This window comes from Meles meles, chromosome 3, assembly GCF_922984935.1.
Source record: "Meles meles chromosome 3, mMelMel3.1 paternal haplotype, whole genome shotgun sequence".
Taxonomy (NCBI): domain Eukaryota; kingdom Metazoa; phylum Chordata; class Mammalia; order Carnivora; family Mustelidae; genus Meles; species Meles meles.
Window position 1 is genome coordinate 33,147,564 of NC_060068.1, and position 9,493 is coordinate 33,157,056.

The following is a 9,493-nucleotide window of genomic DNA, read 5'->3' on the forward strand; positions in this document are numbered from 1 at the left end:
TGAGGCCTGTTGGAATGAAAGATGGTTCTCCATCCCTTCACTTTCAGTCTGGTTGTATCTTTAGGTTCAAAATACGTCTCTTATAGACAGCATATGGGTGGGTCCTGTCTTATTTTCCAATCTGCAACCCTATGCCATTTTACAGGAGCATTTAGGCCATTCACATTGAGAGTGACTATCGAAAGATATTTTTATTATCATCATGTTTCCTGTGAGGACCTTGTTTTTATAGATTGTCTCTGTAAATTTCTGTTCTGTATCACTCTTGGGGGTCTTTCTTCTTTTATAGAACCTCCCTTGATATTTACTGTAGTGCCAGCTTGGTGATGACAGAATCTTTTAGTCTTTACTGGTCTTGGAAGCTCTTTATCTCTCCATCTATTCTAAATGTCAGCCCTGCTGGAGAAAATACTCTTGACTACATGTTCCTCTTATTTAGTATCCTGAATATGTATTGTCAGCCCTTTCTGGCTTGCCAGGTGTCTATGGACAGGTCTGTTGTTATTCTGGTATTCCTCCCTCTGTATTTTAGGAATCTCTTCCCCTTAGCTGCCCTTAAGATAATTTCTCTGAATTTACAATTTGCAAATTTCATAATCACATGTCTGGAGGTCTTTCTGTCTCCTTGTTGATCTTGGGGGAGTGTCCTCTCTTTCTCTAGGACATGAATTCCCCAGATCAGGGAAATTCTCATCTAGGATTTGCCCAACTTTATCTTCTAGACCTCTCTCTCTCTCTCCACACCCTCAGGGATCCAAATAATTCTGACATTGGAACATTTCATACTGACATTTATTTCTCTAATTCTGTTTTTTACATACATATATATGTGTATATATATATATTATACATATATTTATATAGTATTATATATTATGCATATATGATACATACAATATATAGTATTATATATATAATATATGTTTTATATATATGTATTATATAATACATATATATATATATATAAATAGAGAGAGAGATAGTATTGAATAGGGAAAAAAGACTACATTGAAGTGCATATCTATATATATCTATATATCTATATCTATAACTATCTATCTATCTATATAAAAGAAAAAAGTATATGTATGAAAAAAGTTCAAGTTAAAAAGTTACTTTGGAATATGTTGTATTAAACATCTAGTTGAAATGTAAGTACGTAAAAAAATAAATAAAAGAACAAGAACCATGAGAATGAATTAAAAAAGAAAAAAAAGTAAAAAGTGGTATCAAAGAAACATACAGGCTCTGAGGCAATACCAGGAACTTAGTATATTGTTTTCCCTTGATGCTGGGCTTTTACAGTTTTATGGGGTCCCTGGGGTTGTTGTCCTCTTGTTTCTTTGGCTTGTCTTCTGAGGGAGTGGCCTGCCTTGTTTTTTGTGGTATTTTTTTTTTCAATCAATTCTGCTTGGGCAGAGTTGTCCTGCCCCATCAAGGGGCTGAGCTCCATGGAAACCAGTTTGGGAGGCTTCTGCTCTCTGGAGGCTTCCATTCTCTGGCAGCTTTTTGTGCCTTTTTAAAAGGTTAGAGCAATGTAAAATGTGCATACCTGGACCTCTGCCTCAGGGAGAAGCCACAGTCTGCTCCTCTCTGAACGGTCCAGAACACACAGACTCCCCATCTCTGCAAACTCTATTGAACACTGCAGCCTTCTACAGGGGATGCACACCCCTAGTCATTATCTCTGTGGTCGCCCGAGTCTCCTGCTTGTTTCTGTGCCCCTGTGCCACCAAACCCATGAGTGATACTGGTCTGGGCAAGCCCAGTCTCATGGCTGCCATTTCTGGGAAAACTGACTCAAGTCCATGCCAGGTGTGCTCAGCCCTGGTGATGGTGGAGAGTGTGGAGGTGGCTGTGATTGTTGTAGCAGCCACCAGCCCTAGGGACCGCCAATTGTAGCCCACACTGGATGCACTCAGGTGTGGACAGGTCCCAGATGTGGCCACCTGGGACCTTGGGCTTGGGTCTGCACCTGCAGCTGCTATTCCCAGCAACTGTCCCTTAAGTCCCTTTGTTTTGTTTGAGTGCTATTATCAGTTTCTTCCTGACTCACAGCCACTGGTTTCCAAGTTACTATTGGTCCCCATGTACAGGCACATTTGCACTGGGGTATTACATTCCAATGGCTTGCTGCTGGTGGCTCTCTCCCCCTTCTGTTTATTCTCTGATATTTTTCTGCAGACTCCCAACTCCTCTGTATCTCTCCACTGAAGATCCTCTGCCCTGGTAGAGATCCAGAAGTGTGTAATTTTTATCTCAGGCTGATTTCATAGGTGTTCAAAGTACCCTGGTAGATAGCTAGCTCAATTCAGGGTTGGTCTTCCACTCCTCCACCATCTTTCCCCCCCTCCCCTCTGTTTGCATTTTTGTTCCATTTCTTTTTCTCTTATCTTGGATCTGGCTTTTTCTTTTTTCTTCTTTTCTTTTCTTTCTTCTTCTGCAGGCTTGACTTGACAAATCAAAGCATACCTACTTAATGATCCAAACACTCCCAACTACAAGCAAGGAGGAACTCGGTAGAGGACAAAACAGTGAGAAAAAGGAGCCAAAACACAACAGCAGAGTGTGCAGAGCTGAAATACTTCCTGACACCAGTGACACTGGAAATACTTCCTGAAGTTTTCTTTTTGTTGTTGTTATTATCTTGTTTTTTCTTTCTTTTCTTTTTTTCCCCTTCCTCATTCTTTTCTGGACACAACAACTAGATAGAGAAATTCACTGCAAAAGAAAGAACAGAAGGTAGTTCTCTCTGCCATGGACCTAATCAATACGGATATAAGTAGGATGTCTGAACTAGAATTTAAAGTAACGATTGTAAAGATGATAGTGGGGCTTGAAAAAAGGGTAGAAGACATTAGAGAATCCCTTAATGCAGAAATAAAAGAACTAAAATCTAAACAGGTTGAAATTAAAAATACTAAAAAAAAAAAAAAACTAAAAATGCAGTAAAAAATGGAGGCTCTAACATCGAGGATAAATGAGGCAGAATGGCAAGTGAGTGATATAGAAGGCAAGATGATGGAAAACAAAGAAGTCAAGAAGAAGAGAGAAAGACAACTACTGGATCATAAAGCAGATTTTGAGAAATAATTGATTTTTTTTTAAATATTTTACTCATTTGACAGAGAGAAATCACAACTAGGCAGAGAGGCAGGCAGAGAGAGAGGAGGAAGCAGGCTCCCCATGGAGTAGAGAGCCCGATGTGGGGCTTGATCTCAGGACCCTGGGATCATGACCCGAGCCGAAGGCAGAGGCTTTAACCCACTTGAGCCACCCAGGCGCCCCAAGAAATAATTGATTCTTTAAGGGAAAATCATATCTGGATAATACAGATCCCAGAAGATAAAGACAGGGGGAGAAGGTTTATTTGAACAAATTATAGATGAGAACATCCCTAATCTGGGGGTGGAAATAGTCATTCAAATCCAGGAGGCACTGAGAACTCCTCTTAAAATCAATGAAAATAGGTCAACACTCCAACATAAAGCGAAGCTTGCAAATTTCAGAGATAAAGAAAAAATCCTGAAAGCAGCTCAAGACAGGAGGTTTTTAACCTACAATTGTAGAAGCATAAGGATGGCAACAGGCCTGTCCACAGAGACCTGGTAGGCCAGAAAAGACTGACATGATATATTCAGTGTGCTAAGTGGGAAAAATATGCAGCCAAGAATACTTTATCTAGCAAGGCTGTCAGTCAGAATAGAATGAGAGAAACCAAAAGGAGTTTCCAGGACACAAACCAGAGGAATTTGTGAACATTAAACCAACCCTGCAAGAAATATTCAAGGGGATCCTTTGAGCAAAGAGAGAGCCAAAGTAACAAAGACCAGAAAGGAACAGAGACAATCTACAGAAATAAAAACTTCACAGGTAACACAATGACATTAACTTCATATCTTTCAATAATTACTCTGAATATAAATGGATTTAGAACTCCAATCAAAGGACATAGGGTACCAGGTTGAATTTAAAAAGGAAGAAAACGGGGCGCCTGGGTGGCTCAGTGGGTTAAGCCTCTGCCTTCGGCTCAGGTCATGATCTCAGGGTCCTGGGATCGAGCCCCACATCGGGCTCTCTCCTTGGCGGGGAGCCTGCTTCCTCTTCTCTCTCTGCCTGCCTCTCTGACTACTTGTGATCTCTCTTTCTGTCAAGTAATTAATAAAATCTTAAAAAAAAAGAAGAAAACAAGATCCATTGATATTGTGTCTAGAAGACACTCATTTTAGACTCAAAAACACCACCAGATTGAAAGTGAGAGGGTGGAGAACCATTTGTCATGCTAATGGATATGAAAAGAAACCTGGAGTAGCAATCCTTGAATCAAACTAAATTTTAAAGTGTGTTTTTTTTTAAGACCTTATTCATATACTTGGCAGAGAGAGAGACCACAAGTAGGCAGAGAGGCAGGCAGAGAGAGTGGAGGAAGCAGGCTCCCTGCTGAGCAGAGAACCTGACTTGGGGCTCGATCCCAAGACCCTGGGATCATGACCTGAGCTGAAGGCAGAGGCTTAACCACTGACCCACCCAGGTGCCCCTAAAATAATAGATTCTTAAATAGATTCTAAATTTTAAACCAGAGATTATAATAAGAGATGAAGAAGGACACTATATCATGATTAAGGGACCTATTCAATAAGAAGATCTAACAATTATAAATATTTGTGCCTCTAACTTGGGAGCAGCCAAATATATAAACCAATTAATAACAAAATTAAAGAAACCCATTGATAATACAGTAACAGTAGGGGACTTTAACACCCCACTCACAGCAATGGACAGATCAGCTAAGCAGAGAATGTGGAAGCAAGCACTTTGCATGACACATTGGACCAGATGACCTCACAGATATATTCAGAGCATGCCATCCTAAAGCAACAGAATATACAGTCTTCTTGAGTGCACTTGGAACATTCTCTAGACTACATCACATACTGGTCACAAATCAGGTCTCAACCAGTACCAAAGATAGTGAATATTCCCTGTATATTTTTAGACCACATGCTTTAAAATTAGAACTCCATCATAAGAGAAAATTTGGAAGGACCACAAATACATGGAGGTTAAATAGAATCCCAATAAAGAATGAATGGGTCAACCAGGATATTAAAGAAGAATTTTTAAAATATTCATGGAAACTAATGAAATGAAAACACAGCTGTTCAAAATCTTTGGGAAGCCAAAGCAGTCCTAAGAGGGAATTTTAGAGCAACGCAGACCTTTCTCAAGAAACAAGAAAAATCTCAAATACACAAGCTAACCTTACACCTAAAGGAGCTGGAGAAAGAACAGCAAATAAGCCTTTGAGTAGGAGAAGATAAATAATAAAGATTAGAGCAGAAATAAATGGCATAGAAATAAGAAACACAGTAGAACAGATCAACAAAACTAGGAACTTGTTGATTAAAAGAATTGACAAGATCAATAAACCCTTAATAAGATTTATCAAAAAGAAGAGAAAGGACCCAAATAAATAAAATCATGAGTGAAAGATGAGAGATCACAACCAACACTAAAGAAAGACAAACAATTACAAGAGGATATTATGAGCGATTATATGCCAACAAATTAGGCAATCTAGAGGAAATGAATGCATTCCCAGAAACATATAAACTACCAAAACTAAAACAGGAAGAAATAGAACACAGGAACAGACCCATAATCAGCAAAGAAATTGAACCAGTATTCAAAAAACCCCCAACAAATAAGATTGCAGGGCCAGGTGGCTTCCCTGCAGATTCTAACAAACATTTAAAGAAGAGTTAATACCTACTTTTCTGAAGCTATTTAAAAAAAAAAAAAGAAAGGAAAGGAAAACTTCCAAACTCATTTTATGAAGCCAGTATTACCTTGATCCCCAAACCAGACAATGACCTCACCAAAAAGGAAAATTACAGACCAATATCCCTGATGAACATGAACTTAAAAATTCTCACCAAAATACTAATAGGATCCAACAGTACATTAAAAGGATTATTCACCAAGACCAAGTAGGATCTATTCCTGGGCTGCAAGAGTGGTTCAGCATCCACAAATCCACAATCAATGTGATACACCACACTAACAAAAGAAAGGACAAGAACCGTATAATCATCTCAACAGAGGAAGTAAAAGTTTTTGACAAAATACAGCTTGATTAAAACTCTCTGCAGTGTAAGGATAGAAGGAGCATACCTCAATATCATAAAAGTAATATACAAAAAACCTACAGTTAATATAATCTTCAATGGGGAAAACCAGATTTTTTGCCCTAAGGTCCAGAACCTGACTGGGATGTCTACCTCACCACTGCTGTTCAGTCTAGTACTGGAAGTCCTAGCCTTAGCAATCAGACAACAAAAGAAATAAAAGGCATCCAAACTGACAAAGAAGTCAAACTCTTACTCTTTGCAGAGATATGATACCTTATGTGGAACACCCAAAATACTCCACCTAAAAATTGGTAGAACAGATACAGGAATTCAGCAAAATGGCAGGATATAAAATCAATGCTCAAAAGTTAGTTTCATTTCTATACACTAACAATGAGACAGAAGAAAGAGAAATTAAGGATTTGGTCCCATTTACAATTACACCAAAACCTGTAAGATACCTATAGCTAGGAAGAAACCTAACCAAAGAGGTAAAGGATCTCTACTCTGAAAACTGTAGAACATTTATGAAAGAAGTTAAGGAAGGCATGAAGAAATGGAAAAACATTCCATGCTCATGGATTGGAAGAAAAAATATTATTAAAATTTCTATCCTACTCAAAGCAATCTACACATTTAACACAATCCCTATCAAAATACCGCCAGCATTTTTCACGGAGCTAGAACAACCAATCCTAAAATTTGTGTGGAACGAGAAAACACCCTGAATGGTCAAGGTAATGTTGAAAAAGACAGCCAAAGTTGGTAGCATCACAATTCCGGACTTCAAATTGTATTACAAAGCTGCAACCATGAAGATAGTAGTACTGGCACAAAAACAGACAGATAGAAAAATGGAATAACATAGAGAACCCAGAAATGGACCCTCAACTCTATGGCCAACTAGTCTTTGACAAAGCAGGAAAGAACGTCCAGTGGAAAAAAGTGTGTTCCACAAATGGTGTTGCAGAGGAAAGAAACTAACCACTCTCTTATACCATACATAAAAATAAACTCAAAATGGATGAAAGACCTAAATGTGAGATTAGAATCCATCAATATCCTAGAGGAGAACACAGGAAACAACCTCTTTGACCTGGGCCATAACAACCTCTTTGCCCTGGGCCACAGCAACTTCTTGCTAGCCACATCTCCAAAGGCAAGGGAAACAAAAGCAAAAATGAACTATTGGGACTTCATCAAGATAAAAACTTTTGCACAGGAAAGGAATTGTCAACAAAACTTAAAGGCAACCCATGGAATGGGAGAAGATATTTGCAAATGTCTTATCAGATAAAGAGCTACTATCTAAAATCTATGAAGAACTTAAATTCATCACCCCCAAAACAAAAATGCAGTCAAAAAATAGACAGAGGACATGAACAGACATTTCTCCAAAGAAGACATACACATGACCAACAGACATATGAAAAAATGCTCCACATCACTTGGCATCAGGGAAAAAATACAAATCAGAGTCACAATGAGATATCACTTCACACTGGTCAGAATGGCTAAAATGAACAACTCAGGAAACAACAGATGTTGGCGAGGTTGTGGAGAAAGAGAGGAATCTTCTGACACTGTTGGTGGGAATGCAAACTGGTGTAGCTACTCTGGAGAACAGTATGTATTTTCCTTAAAAAGTTAAAAACAGAGGTACCCTATGACTCAGCAATTCAGGTATGAGCTATTTATCCAAAAGATACAAATATAGTGATTTGATGGGGCAAAAGAACCCCAATGTTTATATCAGTAATATCTACAAGAGCCAACTATTGGAAAAAGCCCCAATGTCCATCAATGGATGAATGGCTAAAGAATATGTGGTATATATACACAATAGAATATTATTCAGCCATCAAAACGAATGAAATCTTGCTGTTGCAATGACTTGGATGGAACAAGAGAGTATTATTCTACACAAAATAAGTCGGTTAAAGAAAGAAAAATATAATTTCGCTCATATGTGGAATTTAAGAAACAAAAGAAATGAGCATAAGGGAAGTGAAGGAAAAGCAAAATAAGATGAAAATTGCTGGAACAGAAGTGGGTTAGGGGAAGGGATAATTGTATGGTGGATTTTAAGGAGGGCACTTGATGTAATGAACAGTGGGTGTTATGTGCAACAGATGAACTACTAAATTTTACCTCTGAAACTAATAAAAATATATTTAAAAATAAAAAATGACAACTGTTGGTGAGGATGTGGATGAAGGGAAAAATCATGCACTCTTGCAGGAATATTTTGGAACTTTGCTACAACAACTTTGGAACGCTCCTCAAAAGATCAAAAACAGAAATAACAAATAATCTAGTCATTCCACTACTGTGCATTTACCCAAGGAAAACAAAAACACTAATTCAAAAAGATGGCTGCACCTCTATGTTTACTGCAGCATTATTTACAATAATTAAGATAATGGAAGCAGTCCAAGTGTGCATTGATAGACCAATAGATGCAGAAGATGTAGTATATAAATATATACAAAGGAATTTATTCAGTTTAAGAAATGAGTGCTTTCCATTTGCCACAACATAGACGGCAGAAGATATTATATTATATATTAATATATATTATATATTAGAAGATATTATATTAAGTGAAATAAGTAAAAAAGAGGGATGCCTGGGTGGCTCAGTGGGTTAGGCCACTGCCTTCAGCTCAGGTCGTGATCCTGAGGTCCTGGAATCAAGTCCTGCATCGGGCTCCTTGCTCAGTGGGGAGCCTGCCTCTCTCTCCACCTCTGCCTGCCTCTCTGCCTGCTTGTGTGCTTTCTCTCTCTCCTTCTGACAAAACAAACAAACAAAAAAAAAAACTTTAAAAAAAGGAAAAGAGAAATACCATATAATTTTAATCGTATGTGAAGTCTAAACAAACAAACGAGAAAACAGACTGTTAAATATAGAGAACAAACTGGTGGTTGCCAAAGGGGAGTCAGGTGGAGGGAAAGATAAAATAGATAAAGGAAATTAAGAGGTACAAACGTCCAGTTATAAAGTAAATAAGTCAATGAGATGAATAGTACAACATGGGGAATGTAGTCAATAAGATTGCAACAATGTTGAATGGTGACTGTACTTACTGTGGAGAGATTTGAGTAATGTATAGAGTTGTTGAATCAATGTTGTGCACCTAAAACTAAGATAATGTTTTAAGTTAATCATTCTTCAATCAAAAAATATGTTGTGGGGGGATAAACTCCAGGTTGGAAGAAGAAGTTGCTATTTGCAGATGTTCAGCTGTGTTTGATGGCAGGTCTCACTTCTTCTTTTTTAAAATGACACCTTCATTCAGCTATAGTTCAAATACTGAAGGTATTGTCTTTCTTTCCTTCCTTTTTTTTTTTTTTTTTTTTAGA